Consider the following 16,870-nt stretch of genomic DNA (forward strand, 5'->3'; position numbering starts at 1 on the left):
CTCTGTAATAAAGTGTATATGTGCCATAATAATGAAAATTTCTTATATTTCAGAATATTATTTTGAATGTTCCCTAGGATTAAGAATTTCTCTCCTAAAATTTTGTCCGGAGTAGTGGTTTTCAACTTTACATGTACATGGGAATCATCCAGTTATCCTCATCTAATTTTATTATTCTGGCTCATAAAACCCCAGTGCTGACTGTTCTCCATACCACTTAAATCTCAGCCTAGGGAGCTGGGACCCAGGCATCAATACTTTTTAAACCCTCAGGTGATTCCCACGTAAAGTTCAGTTGAGAACGAGTGGTCTGATGCAATTCTTCATAAATATTAAAAAACATCGGAATCACTGGAGGAAGAGAGAGTCTTGTTAAAATGCATTTTCTGCTTTAGTAGTTCCAGGGTGGAGCCCAGATCTTTGCAGTGCCTTTCTAACAAATTCTCAGATAATGCAGAAACCACCAGTTCACAGACCACACTGCGTATCAAGAATTGCATGAATTCTTGATTTCTTTCTGCCAGAATCCCCCAAATAAGAATGACATTTCTTACACTGAATCCGCCCGTTGTTCCTTACCTTTACCTCATGACTCCTCTAAAGCAACACTTTAACTGGTGGCAACAAGAAATTACCCCTGTCTACACATCGAGAATGTGTCTTGCTCAGCAGAGGCAAGGGACCCAGCAGCATTACGTTTGTTATAGCTCATTTTCAGTATAGTATGTGAAAATTAGTCCATTTTAGCAGTTACCAATTTATTTATTTTAGTAAAAGTTACATTTTCTTTATTTTGTTGAACCATATGAAATTGCTTAATTTTTTTTGGCATTTTTGAGCCACAAAAATTTTAATTTCATTGTTCAACCCAATTGTTTAAAAAAAATTGTGATCCAGGATAGGAAAAGCGAAAGAAAAATCACATCGGAATATACATTTTCTCCTTTATTAGGATTTGTAGAGTTTATGCTGCTGATAGAACAGAATGATGTAGCAGAAGCTCTCAGGAAATACACACACATGGCTTCCAAGAAGCAGCTCTAAATACACTTTCCATTTGCCATCAGCAGAATGTTTTACTCCATCCTCTCATTGATCAATTCCTACCTTTCTTTCTGTGCTTATCTCCTATGTAATTTTCTGTCGGCTCTCTTCTTGTCAGAAACCTGGGCTTGGGGATCTCCTGTTGGAGGAGAAAGATTTCCATATACCATTAGATTTGGAACCTGAGATTTATGAGGGGCCCCAGGAGCAGTTTTTGTGTGACCCAATATTTCTTGTGACCCTTCCTAGGGTAGTCAACATATATAAAGTTATTATTATAGTTTTTTTTTAGTATGAAATGCCTAGTGATCATGATTAATTGCCTTACGCTACTAAAATAATGTGTGTGTCACTGGAAAATTAGATTGACTTTCGTGTTGATTTGGCTTGACTTGATCTGATTTATTCAAGAAACATTTCTTAAACTACTACGATACGCCCATTAGTAGGAGATGGAGATACACAGATAAACAAGGGCTGTGCATCCTCTGAGAAAGCAGGTAGTCTAGTGGGATGAGATAAAGTAGTAAATCAATAATGAAGTAGAGTGTGGAAAGTGCAAAGATAGATTAAGGAAAAACCATGAGGGCAGAGAAAAGGCACCTAAATAAAGCTGGAATTATGGGAAAGCTTCCCAGAAGAGATGATGCTTGATCCGAGTTTTGAACTGTGGTTAAGATGTGTATAGAAAAGGGACAGAAGAATGACATTTCAGCAGAGGGATCAGCAAAGACAGAGGCTCAGTAGCATGAAACATCAAAATCTGTTTAGCTAACTCTGGAGTTGCCACAGTTTATTTGGTTAGGGTAAAGATATACACAAATAGTGATGGATGGTGAGGTTGAAAGGGGCTTCAGGGCTCATAGCCTTTAATGTTTAATGTTAGACAAGGGAGTTTAAACTTTATCCTGAAGATGCTGGGAGCCATTGACATCATTTAAACAAAGGAGTGTCATGAAAAATTTTCCATGTTTAGCAGGTCATTCTTGAGGGATCGTGGGGAACAGATGGGAAAGGAGTGAGACTGAGACCAAGAAAACGAGTTAAGAAACAATACTAGTAATTCATAGAAGAAACAGTGAGAGGCTAAACTAAAGTAGTGGTTAATAATGGGAATAAAGGAGAGAGAATGGACAGGAGAAATATATTTAATGAGTAGAAGCTACGTAACTAATATCTGATTGGATGTGTGGTTTATGTGTTAGGAAGGTGACTGAAATGGCTCCCAGAACTTAGGTTTAATTATATGGTGGATGATGGTGCTGTTAAGAGGGAAAACAGGAAGAGGAACAGGTTTTTAGGAGAGGCAAGGATTTAATTTGAGCATATTGACTTTGCAGTATCTGTGGGACATCCAAATGAAGATGTCCAGTAGGCATTTTTCTATGCAAATCTGAAACTCACTTGAGAAATATAAGCAAACGATATAAGTTTGGGCATCATCAGCATATAAATGATAGTTGAAGTTATCAGAGTGAATGAGATTACAAAAGAGTAATATATAAGTGAAGAGAGAAGAGGACTAAGGAGGGAACACAGCATTTGAGATTTTGTGAAGGAAACTGAAAACAGAGTAAAAGAGACAGCAGGAAAATCAGAAGAGTTTGGTATCACAGAAAACAAAGAAGAAGAAAATTTCAGGGAGGGAGTAGAGAACAATGTCAATGCCGCAGACAAAACAAGTTAAAAAAAAAAAAACAGAAAAGTGACCATTAGATTAGGTAGCTTGTTGATATTTGTTGACCTTGACCTGGCAGTTCTACAGTCCACAGCTGCACAATCCCCAGACAGAATCTGAGAAGTCGATGGGAAATAAGGAAATTGAAGTCAAACAGGACACGCTGCTACTTAAAAGAAGCTTGGTGAGAAGGGAAGTAGAGATTTCTGTTGTTTTATTTTAGGAGCATATTTCCATGTTAGAGGTGTTGAGGAGAAAAAAGACATGAAAATAAGGAGTTGAGAGATGACTGAGAAAGAACTGATATATGTGCAGGTTGGGGCAGGTCAGTCCACATTAATGAAATGAGCCAGGTGAGAGGGAGAAGTTGAGAGAGTTCATCTGAGCTTGCTAGTTTCTCAGTATAATAGGAGACAAAGCAATGGGGCAAGAGTGAGTGGGAGAGGTCAGAGTACAGTGTCCAGGAGTTGAAAGGACTCATAAAACATTTCTGAGGGGAATGGAAGAGGGAGCCTCCTATTAATGTATAAAGGGCATGCCAGTATGTATTTGGAGCCTGCTGACCTCGGTGACCATCCTTGGCGTTTTATGACATCAACACTAAGTGTTTTCATGTGAGCTTAAATCAATGCTTATGGCTCATTTAGTAAGCTGAACAAGTTTAAGCAAGCAAAAAAAAAAATTTTTTTGTGAGAGAAAAGATATGCTATTTTTTAAAAGGCATAAAGCTTTAAAGACAGTATTTTAATCCATTAGATGGTAAATTTAGTTTAGTATTTTCAACAGCTAGGTTTTCAGTGGCTTACTGTTCCATTAAGACTAATTGTTGCTTTAATTTTATTATGCAGTGTTCAAATAATACCATGCAAGATTTAAAATGTATCTTGGGTAACAAGGACAGGCGCTAATTATTTAACACTAATTCATAACAGTACTATAAGCTACTGTGACCAAATGTTATTATTTCAGTTACAGTAATGAATTAACAACTTACTGGATAAAATTTCAACCATAAGTGATTTTAACACGTGTTAACATTATGCTCAGCAACTACTAAAGAAAAAATTTTTAAGTGTAATTTAAATGGAATTCTAAGAAACATTTGTTTAACCTAAAGAAGGCAAGAGAGGAGGAAAAAATTGACCACGTAATGGATGAATTCAAAGGAAACAAATAGCAAAATGGCAGACCAAACTCAGCCATACCAATAATTATATTAAATATAAAGAGAATAAACACTCCAATTAAAAACATCGATTATCAGACTGACTTTTTAAAAACAAGATCCAACTATATACTGTTTATAAGAGATGTAAAATGATTTTAAGGTAAAAGATTTTGAGGTAAAACAATAGAACAATATATATCCTGCAAACGTAACCATAGGAAAAGTTGAGTGGCTACTAAATATCAGACTAAGTAGACTTAAAGACAAGGAGTAGCAACAGAGGTAAAGAGGAACATATCAAATGATAAAAAGCTCATACATCAGGAAGAAGTTATAATTTTTTTTGATGTAGACCATTTTTTTTAATTTTATTTATTTTTTTATACAGCAGGTTCTTATTAGTCATCAATTTTATACACATCTGTGTATACATGTCAATCCCAGTCGCCCAATCCATCACACCACCATCCCCACCCACCACGGTTTTCCCCCCTTGGTGTCCATACATTTGTTCTCTACATCTATGTCTCAACTTCTGCCCTGCAAACCGGTTCATCTGTACCATTTTTCTAGGTTCCACATACATGCGTTAGTATACGATATTTGTTTTTCTCTTTCTGACTTACTTCACTCTGTATGACAGTCTCTAGATCCATCCACGTCTCAATAAATGACCAAATTTTGTTCCTTTTTATGGCTGAGTAATATTCCATTGTATATATGTGCCACATCTTCTTTATCCATTCATCTGTTGATGGGCATTTAGGTTGCTTCCATGACCTGGCTATTGTAAATAGTGCTACAATGAACATTGGGGTGCATGTCTCTTTTTGAATTATGGTTTTCTCTGGGTATATGCCCAGTAGTGGGATTGCTGGATCATATGGTAATTCTATTTTTAGTTTTTTAAGGAACCTCCGTACTGTTCTCCATAGTGGCTGTATCAATTTACATTCCCACCAACAGTGCAAGAGGGTTCCCTTTTCTCCACACCCTCTCCAGCATTTGTTGTTTGTAGATTTTCTGATGATGCCCATTCTAACTGGTGTGAGGTGATACCTCATTGTGGTCTTGATTTGCATTTCTCTAATAATTAGTGGCGCTGAGCAGATTTTCATGTGCTTCTTGGCCATCTGTATATCTTCTTTGGAGAAATGTCTATTTAGGTCTTCTGCCCATTTTTGGATTGGGTTGTTTGCTTCTTTAATATTGTGCTGCATGAGCTGTTTATATATTTTGGAGATGAAATGAATCTACGGTAAGAAGCACAGTGGTTGCGGGGAAAGGGAATTTTCTGAAGGCATGGAGATGATGATTACTTTGGTATATAAAAATTATCAAAATTTATCGATTTGTACACTTAAGATCTGTGCATTTCAAGGGTGCAAATTTTATCTTAGTGGAAAAAAAAAGAAAGAAAAAAGAGAAATTTTGATGCCCTTCTCATAAACTAGATAGTTTTTTTTAATTCTTGTGAAGAAATTTTTCCAAGCTTCTTAAAATTCTTAATGAAAGAGAGTAAAAAGTCTTATCCTTAGCAAACGAGCTTCTCTAATTAGTAGCATAAAATTTAATGCTCTGATTACTTGATTCATGCTTTGCTTTAAGTTATTCTTAGAATCTTCCCATGTAATTGCTAATAATGATAAAATTATCTAGCAATTATTGGGCTGTTACTATACACCAGGCACTCTTCTAAGGGCTTTGCATGTTTCTCTCATTAATCCTTAGAGTACCCTATGAAGAAAGTAGTACTATAATCCCATTTTACACATGAAGTATCTTACGCATGAAATATCAGAAGCACGGGATTTAAGTGATCTGTCTGGGATCACATGTCTGTAAGGGATATAGCTGGGCTCTACCACCAAACACTCTGCTGTCAGAGCACATGCTGCTCCCCATTGCCATCCTGTCCTACAACCTGGGAGGGCTGCTCCAGATGTGGCACTGAACCCGGAGGAAGAGTCCTCTTCACCCTGTACCTGTCAAAGCAGAAAGACAGATGCGTGTCCAAACCACGTAGCTAGTGTGGAGCCTTAGTACCTGTACTCCTCTTAATCATGGCTCTACTACCAGATCAGCATGAGACGTTCTTGAAATTATTCATAACAATGGGATCCTTTCTCTCACTGAAGCTTAAGTGCATGTTGAATGAAAGCAAGGACATTATGTAGCCATTTGCCTGCCATTCTCCCTCTGTTAAAGCGGTCCAAGATCTCAGCAAACACAAGCAGCGCCAATTGCCAGTTCATAGTGAGAATGAGCCTTACGGGTCCTCTGATCCCATCCCCCAACACTTTGAGACCCAAACCCTTGCAACTATAAGAGTCATAGGAGTGCTGCCTACCCACGGTGTGGGACCATTTTACAAAACTGATTTGATGGAAAAGATTAGGCTGAGACGAGTGCTCACCTGCTGGAGTAACCATATTCTATCCCACATTCAGGGATGCCAGGAAACTTGACATTCCAGGACCTAAGGGGCAGACAGTTGTGGCAAACACAATTTTACAGCATCCTTCTTCCCAGGCCGGCTAGCTGACTCTGTCCCCATCAGAGGCATTATCTGAGCCGTGTTGTGGCAGTACTGCTGCTAAGCGATAAACTATAAATACGCTGCAAAACTGGTCCTCAAAGTTTCAGTTTCTTCTTTCTACTCTTGCTATACACGCACATTTTATTAGTTCTGGTAACCCAAGTTTTTTTCCCAGTTTCCGATTCTGTCTTTTTGAGATACATAGCACATTCATCTAGTCCTGCCTGGGAGATTCCATACATCAAACTACAACAAATAACAAAAGGATTGTGTGGTTGTTAAGAGCATCAAGGACTAAGTTTCAATCCTGAGGTCCCCACAAGGGCCAAATTGTTGTCTCCAGCAACTAAATTAATCCATGCTTTCTTAGGAAGCACAAAGGTTCTCGTTAATTGAAAGACCTTGAGATTGGTTTAATATTCAGCAGTTTTCAGAAGAAGTTGCCTATAGATAATCACAGAAAGGTTGATTTTATTTAGACAGCCTGCTGAATCACAGCAGCTTGGCTTTTGTTTTTCAGATAGTGGCTGCAGGTTCTTTGTAGCATGGCCATGTCCCAGCTGCCGCTGGGCTCTGGGAAGAGACAGTTAAACTCATAAGGACCTTGGTGGCCTGTTTTCCTACAGAGGGGTGTACAGTGCAGGTGCATGGAGATTGAACTTGATCTTTCCACTGGAAAAACTATTCACTGAGACATCCTTGCTACTTAAGCTTCAGTGAGAGAACGGATTCCCATTTCCATGAATAATGTCAAGAAGGCCTCATATTGACTTGGTAGCACAGCCATGATTAAAAGGAGTGGCAATAGTAAGGGTTCATATTAGCTAAGTGGTTTGGACACACATCTGGCTTTCCACACTGATGGGAGCAAGGTGAAAAGGTTCTTTCTCTATGTTCAGAAAAAGTGATGGATTTGATAGGGAAGCAAACATTCATTGTGATATTCATATGTTTGTATAGAAGTGGCCTCTTTTAATATAACTGACTTCATTCTAATGGACAGGATTAAATGGCCTGAAGGGTCACTCTATTCTGCACCCCCAGATCTTGAAAGTACGTTGTCAACCTCATTTTTTGGTATTCCATAGTAACTGTGAATATATTTTTAATATATGTGTTTAATACATGTTTAATAGTTATGGATAATTTAAGTACTAAGATTTCTGTGGATTATTTTGTAGAAGTAGAGATACATTTTATCATTAAAAAATAATTTTTAAATGAAGAAACAAGACAACTTGATATAGAAAGCTGATGTTAAGGAAACGTTACAAGTTAGATCTTATAAAGATCTTGGTTGCTGAAAATATTAGAGACATAGGTTGATTGTTACAAAAAAGCACATAAATAAGAAATGAAAAACTATCACGGATCATTACAAGGATTTATTTTTGGTATTACAGTAGCTATAAATATGGTAGATCTCCTCTTTTAGATGCTCACACAGACTCATGCACAAAAGCACCAATCACAGAACAAGGCTGGAAGCAGGCTGGGTGGCGACTCCTGTCCCAAATCCCTCATTTTGATGGAATCAAGCATTTCTTTTAATATGATTTCACGGAAATTTTATTTAGCTTTATTTTTCTAAGATAAAAGGTAACAGATTCTTGTTTAAAAAGGATTGTCATAACCTAAGCTCTTTTAAGCCAGAATGTTTTATATGTTTCCCTGAATGAAATGTCACAGCTGCCCTGTAGTAGCACAGGCTGCAGAAGAGAAGCTGGGTCAGCTGCCAGATATTGTTCTCACCACACATAACGCACTTAGCTGCGTTTTGTGCACCCATTTTAATATCTTTTCCCAGTACTTACCCAAATTCCTCCTATGGAGATGTCATAAAGTGAATTATGAATGTATTGACACAGTGATTCGTATTGTGGATTAGGTATGGGTTGCATGATAGTTTCAAGGACCTCTAATACCCAAATAATATTGACAGATTGGTAAGCATCCAAAAAATAGGAACACCAGGGTTATAAAATGAAAGAACTAAGAGAATTATAAAAATAAGAAAATACATAAAACACCAGGGGAAACTCTGAATGAAGCCAACCAAGGTCATGATCATGTCTATATCATATCTGTAGAAAGTTAAAAGAGCTATGAGACTTATTATATGAGCTACAAAATGAGATCAGTTGCAAGGGAAACTTCCAAAGGAAAAGTCAATTTAGTTAAAATTTTTATTTTTACTTGATTTTCTTCTGTTACATTCGTTAGCTCATGAATGGGTTCAATAATATTCCACAGGGAAAGTCATGTGTTTTTAATCCAAAAGTGGAACAGTAACATTTTAAGCATTTCATAGTTTAACTTCATTCTGAAGTGTTAAAAAAGAACATTTGACATCAACCATATAAGATTTATGAATTTTGAACAAATTTGTGTAAGACTTTGTCCAAAGCCTCTTGGTCCCCCAAAAGACATTAATACATTGTGGTATTTATGGGCTGTAGTGTTTCTTTTTAAAGCCAAGAGAAGAGTTAGATTTAGAAATAACACTTTAGAGTGAATAAAATTTCAGACAAGGAGTATTTCTATTTTAGTTTTACTTTATTGCTGGACTTTAATTATCAGCAAGATTTAAAAGTGGGTACAGACCATTTTAGCAATGTATTAAAATCTCTAACATATTAAAGGATTGTACTTCTAAATACAGAATATCAATGCTACATGCATGTAAATACTGAAAAAAAAATCAGTCGTAGAAAAAGCAAGGAGACATAGAGGTTTAAAATTAAATGCTACACTTTGAAGAAACAAAAGGTCAATTTTTTTTTCCTTCTTTCCTCCTATCTTCTTTCTTCTACTTTATTCTTTCTTTCATTTTGTCTCTTATCAATAATTCATAAACTTTTCTTGAAATGAAGAAAATTAAACACATTTACATGAGGTCCTGAATATTTTCAATGTGTGCTTAATACCTTTTAAAAATCTGTTATCTTTGCTATCATGGTAGGTAAAACTCACCCAAAGATAGCGAATGCTTTGATAACTTTGACAATTCTCAACAGTCCTGTCTGTGTCTAAATATCGATCTGCGTTTTATAATGTACTAAGAAGTTAGGAACTCATAAGAACTGATAGGTCACTCAGTGGCTCAGATGAGAGTATATTATCTTTGATACTATTGATTTTCTGTGCTTCATTTATGTTTTAAAGTATGTCTACGACATAGTAGAAAAAAAGATCTTGATTTGATAGGCTTTTCAAATATATTTATATACTTTCTTTTTTGGCCTTGAGGCTCTATTTGAGGATGTCTTATTGTGTTTTGTCATTAATTCATCTTATTTGAAGACACAACGTAAAGGTAAAAAAGCTAAAGATTTGAATTGTCCCCTAAGCAATACTGTGCGTGTGTGAGGATAATTCTTTGGCTTTTGTTCACTTTGGGACATAAATGAAAGAGCATAAGATATTTCTAAGAATAGAATTAGAGTTTGGTTTTCAGACTAGATTCCTTCTGACCTCTGAATATTCCCCCAACTCCTGTGGACTCTGACAAGCTTCAGAAGTTTGTACCTGAAACAGGTTCAGAGTCTTCTTTGACCCACTTCTATCTGCCAGTTTCCAGGAACAATCAGTCGAGCCCCAGGAATGAATGTCGCCAAAGTTGACATCTTTGTTTATTGTCTTTTCTGAAGGAACGAAATCAATTTATTTGAGCAGTCTGCCCTTGAGGTGAATGAACTAAACTTCAAATATGGAAATTGCTAGCGCTTGCTTAAAGATTTTAAATTTCAATTTTGCGTTTGAGGTGCTCATCATTTTTAACACAAAGGATTCTCTGCACTCTGTTTGCAGGTCCCCGTAAGTGTGCAAAACCTATACCATTTAATTGAATAGTGGTATTAAACTGGAAACCAAATAGTGAAAGAATTTAATATCAGAGCACATCAATGGGGTGTTCACTTCACCTCCAGACTCAATGTCCCTTAATATGCCATCATAATACCTGTTAATAGAGAGACCAGCTAGAATAGAGATGCAGAAAACTTGGCTAAATAATATGAGAACAGAAAAATATGTTCTCCAGAAATATGTGTGTAATTTTTGCCACTTCATTTAGATGGTTATTCTGAAGCGTTTAAAAATAGCACTGGCTTGGGACACCAGGATAACCCTGTAATATCTTGGAATTGAATTTGCTACATTTCTCCTTAAGTGTTTTTCTCTAATTAAGACACATAAAGTCATGTGCACATTCATAGATTCCTACATATTTATGTTGTCGACTGGTTAGTAGTATTTTGAAAATCCATGAAGATTGTTTATTTTATTAAAATCATCATCATCCAGAAATGTTATAAAATGCTAATTGGCTAGTAACGAACTACATTCTGTAGAGGTTTCATTAGATATGAAAGGGTGTCTTAACATCTATACCAGTACTGTAAAGGAGAATTTGTAAAGGGAGATTTCATAAGTAGCCATTATTAGAAATATAAGTAAGTAATAATTATGAAAGTAAGCATTTATGCCTAAATAAAAGGAATGAGTAGATTTCAAGGTATAAATGCAATTACGATTTTTTACTCTAAAGATTGGCGACCTATGTCCTGCAAGTCAAAGATAGTTTTACTGACGAGAACTCTTATTGAATGAAACATGTCCCTGGCTCTCCTCTTCCTTCCTGAGAAGGACTGTCCCTTGCCTACTGCCTCCTCAACAGGTTCTGGGTCTCTGGCCCACTTGGGAAGTGACAGCCCAAGGTCAAGTCATAAGTGTCTTTTCCTTTCCTTTCCCATCCTCACACACACAAAAAAAATGAGACTGAACTTTGGCATGTTGCTTGTAAAAGACTGTTAATCCCAGAAATAGAACCAGATGCTTTTTGGATGAATGGATGGATGGATGGATAGATGAAGGGAAGGAGGGATAGAGGGATGGAATTATATATGAGATTTGAAGAACCATTCAAGGCTTCCTTTCGTGACTCAAGAAGATATTTTTGCCACATTTTGCCCAAAGCAACCTTTAAATTAATCCTATTTTCCCGTGAAAGTAATCTGTCACACTCTTTTAAAAATGAGAAAATAGCCAAGAGCACAAAGTGCAGTAATACAAGCATACTTAAGAATGAAGCCAAACTCTTAAAAGGAACAAATGTTCAGGGCAGAAACATAGTTTATATGGTGTCATGAATCTGACAGTATAATTTGCCTCATATAAAATACAATAACATAATAGCTACATTAATTAAGTACTTATTACATGCCAGGTACTCTCCTATGTACTTAATATGTATTAAATGTTTGATTTTCACAGCAACCCTATGGAGTGGTTATTGTTATTGACCATGTGGTAGAGATAAACTAGCCGAAGACTAGACAGATTAAGTAATTTATTATAACCTCATTTGATCTTTATTGGAGAAGTAGTTATTCCACTATCTGTAACCCATTTTCAACAACCTTTCTTTTTCTGTTTCTTTTATTTCCCTTTTTTCCCTCTCCCTCCTTCCCTCCACCAAACATGGGTTTAAGTACATATGATGTCAGACATTGACACCCTCCTTGTCCCAGAGAAGTGACAAGACACACAGCCTCTGTCCCTTTGCAGGCACAATGTTAATTCTTTAATCATATTGAAGTTGATTTATCTTGACCTGAAATTACCAGGTTCTTTTCAGACTTCTTTACCAGAAGAACTCACAAGAAATAAGAGGAAATAGCAGTACATACAGTTCAGTGTTAATTGAGAAATTATTGATCACAGATTCAGAGTGCAGACTCTGAGGGCAGACTGCTCGTGTTTGAGTCCCAGTCCATCTTAATAGCTTTACAACCTTGGCACGTTTCCTAATTTTGCTATGCCTTAGTCTTCTCATCTATGAAATGGGAATAATAATAATGCCTATCTCTTATGGTCATTAATTTGATACTTGTAAAACAATACAAATATGCCTGGCAAATTGTAAATTGTTTATATTTTTATTGCGATAAAATACACGTAACATAAAATTTACCACCTTAATCATTTTTAAGTGTACAATTCAATGATATTAAATGCATTCATAATGTTGTGCAACCATCACCACTGTCCATCTCCATAGCTCTTTTCATCTTGTAAAACTGAAACTGTACCCATTAAACCAAAATCCTCATTCTCTCCTCCCTCCCCCCAGTCCCTGGCAGCCACCATTCTACTTTCTGTCTCTACAATTTTGACTACTCTAATCATAAGTGGAAACATACGGTATTTGTCTTTTTGTGATTGGCTTAGTTCACTTAGCACAAAGTTCATCCATGTTGTAACATATGTAAGAATTTCCTTTCTTTTTAAGGCTAAATGACATTCAATTGTATGTTTATGTGACACTTTGCTTATCCATTCATCTGTTGATGGACATTGGGTTGCTTCCATGTTTTAGCTATTGTAAATAATGCTGCTAAGATAGATGTACAAATGTCTCTTCAAGATTCTGCTTTCAATTCTTTTGAGTATATACCACAAAGTGGAGTTGTTGGATCATATGATAATTCTGTTTTTGATTGTTTGAGGAGCACCCTACTGTTTCCCATAGTGACCACATTATTTTCCATTCCCACCAAGAGCGCACAAGGGTTCCAATTTCTCCACAACCTCACCAACATTAGTTATTTTCTATTTTGTTGATCGTAGCCATCCTAATAACTGTGAGGAGGTATCTCATTGTGGTTTTGATTTACATGTCCCTAATGGTCGCTGATGTTGAATATCTTTTCGTGTGTTTAATGGCCATTTGTGTATCTTCTTTGGATAAGTGTCTATTCAGGTCCTTTGCCCATTTTTGAATCAGGTTGTTTGCTTTTTGTTGTTAAATTTTAGGAGTTCTTTATATATTCTGGATATTCTGTGGGCTACCTTTTTAGTCTGGTGATATTTTTCTGATGCACAAAGTATTCTGATTTTCATGAAGTCTAAAATGTCTATTTTTTCTTTTGTTGCCCATGCCTTTGAGGTCATAGCCAGGAACTCACTGCCAAATCCAATGTTCTGAAGCTTTTGCCCTATATCTTCGTTAAGAGTTTTATAGTTTTATGTCTTGCATTTATGTGTTTGATTCATTTTAAGTTAAATTTTGTTTATGGTGTTAGGTAAGAGTCCAACTTCATTCTTTTGCATGCGGACATCCTGTTTTCCCAGCACTGTTTGTTGAAAAGACTGTCCTTTCCTTATTGAATGGTCTTTGCATCATTGTCAAAAATCATTTTCCATTTATGCCACAGTTTATTTCTGGGCTGTCTATTCTATTCCGTTGGTCTATATGTCTGTCTTTATGCCATTACATACGCTTCTGATTACTGTAACTTTGTAGTAAGTATTAAAATCAGGAAATGTGAGTTCTTTGGCTTTGTTCTTCTCTTTCAAGATTGTCTTGGCTATTCAGGGTCCCTTGAGATTCCATATGAATTTTGAGAAGGATTTTTCTGTTTCTGCAAAAACATCATTGGGATTTTTATAGAGATTATATTGAATCTGTAGATAACTTTGGGTAGTATTGACATCTTAACAATATTAAGTCTTCTAATCCATGAACATGAGATGTGTTTTCATTTATTTATGTCTTCTTTAATTTCTTTCAGCAATGTTTTATGAACAAGTCTTTCACCTCCTTAGTTAATTCCTAAGTATTTTATTCTTTTTGATGCTATTATAAATGGAATTGTTTTTGTAATTTCTTTTTTTATTGTTCAGTGTTACAGTATAGAAATGCAACTGCTTTTTGTGCATTGACTTTGTATCCTGCTACATACGTTGTTGATGAATTCATTTATCAGCTCCAACAGTTTGTCTTGGGAATATTTAGGGAATATTTAGGTATATATATATATATATATATATATATGTGTGTGTGTGTGTATATATATACACACACACACACATATACACACACACACACATATATATATATATAAAATCATTTCATCTGCAGAGATCAATTTACTTCTTTCTAATTTGGATGCCTCTTATTTATTTTTCTTGCCTAATTGCTCTGGCTAGAATTTCCAATACTGTGTTGAATAGAAGTAGCAACTGTGGGCATCCTTGTCTTATTCCTGATTTTAGAGGAAAAGCTTTTAGCTTTCACAGTTGAGTATGATAGCTGTAAGTTTTTCATGTACGGTTTTTATTTTGTCAAGGTGTTCTCCTTCTTTTCCTAGATGTTGAGTGTTTTCATCACGAAAGGCTGCTGAATCTTGTCAAATTCTTTTTCTGTATCAATTGAGATGATTACACGTTTTTTCACCCTGCACGAATCCCTTAAGCATTTCTTGCAGAACAAGCCTGGTGGTAACCGACTCCCTCAGCTTTTCTCTGAGAATATCTTAATTTCTCCCTCACTTTTGAAGGAAACTTTTGCCAGACTTTGGATTCCTGGTTGACAGGTACTTTTCAGCACTTTGAATATATCAGCCCACTGCCTTCTGTCTTCCAAAGTTTCTGTTGAGAAATCTGCTCATATTCTTATTGAGGATCCCTTGTATGTGATGAGTTGCTTCTCTCTTGCAGCTTTCAAGATTCTCTCTTTGCCTTTGTCTTTCAAAAGTTTGATTATAATTTATCTCCATGTTGGTCTCCTTCATTTCATCTTACCTGAAGTTCCTTGAGCTTCTCGGATGTTTATATCAAATTTGGGAGGTTTGGATCCCATCAAACTGGGAAGTTTTCAGCCATTATTTCATCAAACATTCTCTGTCCCTTTCTCTATCTTCTTCTTCTTGGAATTCCATGATGCAAATACCGATCCATTTGATGGTGTCCCACAGGTCTTTTAGGCCCTGTTCACTTTTCTTCAATCTCTCTTCTTTCTGTTCCTCAGACTTGAGCATTTCCATTGTCTTATTTTTAAGTGAATTGATTCTCTTTTCTGCCTGCTCAAGTCTGCCTTTGAATGCTCTACTGAATTTTTAATTTCAGTCATTATATTTTTCAGCTTCAGAATTTCTCTTTGGTTTCTTTTTAGGTTTTCTGTCTCTTTATGGATATTTCCATTTTGTTCATACATTGTTTTCTTGACTTTCTCTACCTCTTTCTTTAGTTCTTCAAGCATCTTTAAGACAGTTGCTTTAAAGTGCTTGTCTAATAGATCGTCCATCAGGTGTTTTACATGGACAGTTTTTGTTGATTAATTTTTTTTCCTTTGAAAGAGCCATACTTTCCTGTTTCTTTGTATGCCTTGTGAAATATTTTTCAAAACTGGACGTTTGAATCTCATTAAGTTGGGACTCTGGAAATCACATTCTCCCCCTTCCCCAGAGTTTGCTGATTTTTGTTATCATATTTATTTAATTTATTTACTAGTTTATTGGCTTTGTAGGCTGTCTCTGTGCTGAGGTGTAATCTTGGGGTCTTTTCGAGTCTTTTCTGAGCTTTTCCCTGGCCACATACAGCCATGTTCTAATTTTCCCCACATGTGCATTTGATTTTGAATATCCTAGTCTCTCATATCTGGCTCCCAAAAGTCGGAAAAGAGAAAAATAAAGGGAGGTGGGATGAAAAGGGTACTGGTTCTTTAAATCACTTGGATGTTACTTTAGATCCAGGCAGAAAGGCTTACAACAATGGCAGAAGGTGCAAAACCAATGGCTGCATCTTTGTCTGCCCCTCAGTGATGAGAAGCACCAATCAATCGGTGATCAGAACACACTCCCAATGTTTTCAGGACAGGGTACATTTTGCCTACTGCGATTCCTGCAGGCTGCTTCAGGAACAGGTGTGTAGTTGACTGCCACATGGCTAATGGGCAGAGGATGCATAGCTACTTCTGTACTAAGTGCTGAAACTGACTGAAATTAACCACAGCTTGCAGTCTGAGCCTTCTCCCTAGAAGTTGCAAGGCTTCCATAGAGTCCAGAGTTCCAAAACAGTTGTCAGACAGATTCTGCCAGCGCAATTGTTTTCTATGTGGGAAGACAGATTCCTGATAGTTCCTACTCTTCCATGTTCCCAGAATCTTCTCTGTAAATGAACTTTTACATAATGAATTACTCTTTAAATTTTACATTCTTTAACTAATGAATTTCTGTTATGTAAGGGAAACCTTTAGGAATTTGAGCTTTATTAGATTTGGAGAAGGATTACTGAATACCAACTGTGGGTCTCAGGCAAAGAATAAACAAATAGCAACAAAACTTTAAAGGATGTATAAGAAGAATTGGGAGGTCATATTTCTTTGCTCTATTTGAAATTCTGTTGTTTTGTATTTACCACACATTCTGATAGGCAGTCACGTTCGTTATTTTCTATTAATGAAAATTATAATAAAAGAATTAAATCAGTGCTTATTAAATGAGGTTTAATAGACCAAAAACCTGTTTAAAACATAGATGCAAAGGTTGGAAATAACAAAGATGTGAATTGGTAATGAAAGGATTAGGAATCACTGTTCTAGAACTTCTATGAGTCTTAAAGAATTTTCTAATGATTCAAAAGTACCAATCATATTATG

General features: G+C 36.1%; 1 protein-coding gene across 3 annotated transcripts in view; it reads left to right on the top strand.

Moving 5' to 3' along the window:
- PLXDC2 (plexin domain containing 2) overlaps positions 1-16,870 on the top strand; it is a 417,308-nt gene that overhangs the window by 359,912 nt on the left and 40,526 nt on the right. The gene's annotated exons all lie outside the window — the stretch shown is intronic.

Source organism: Stenella coeruleoalba (genome assembly GCF_951394435.1).
Source record: "Stenella coeruleoalba genome assembly, chromosome: 2".
NCBI classification, from domain to species: domain Eukaryota; kingdom Metazoa; phylum Chordata; class Mammalia; order Artiodactyla; family Delphinidae; genus Stenella; species Stenella coeruleoalba.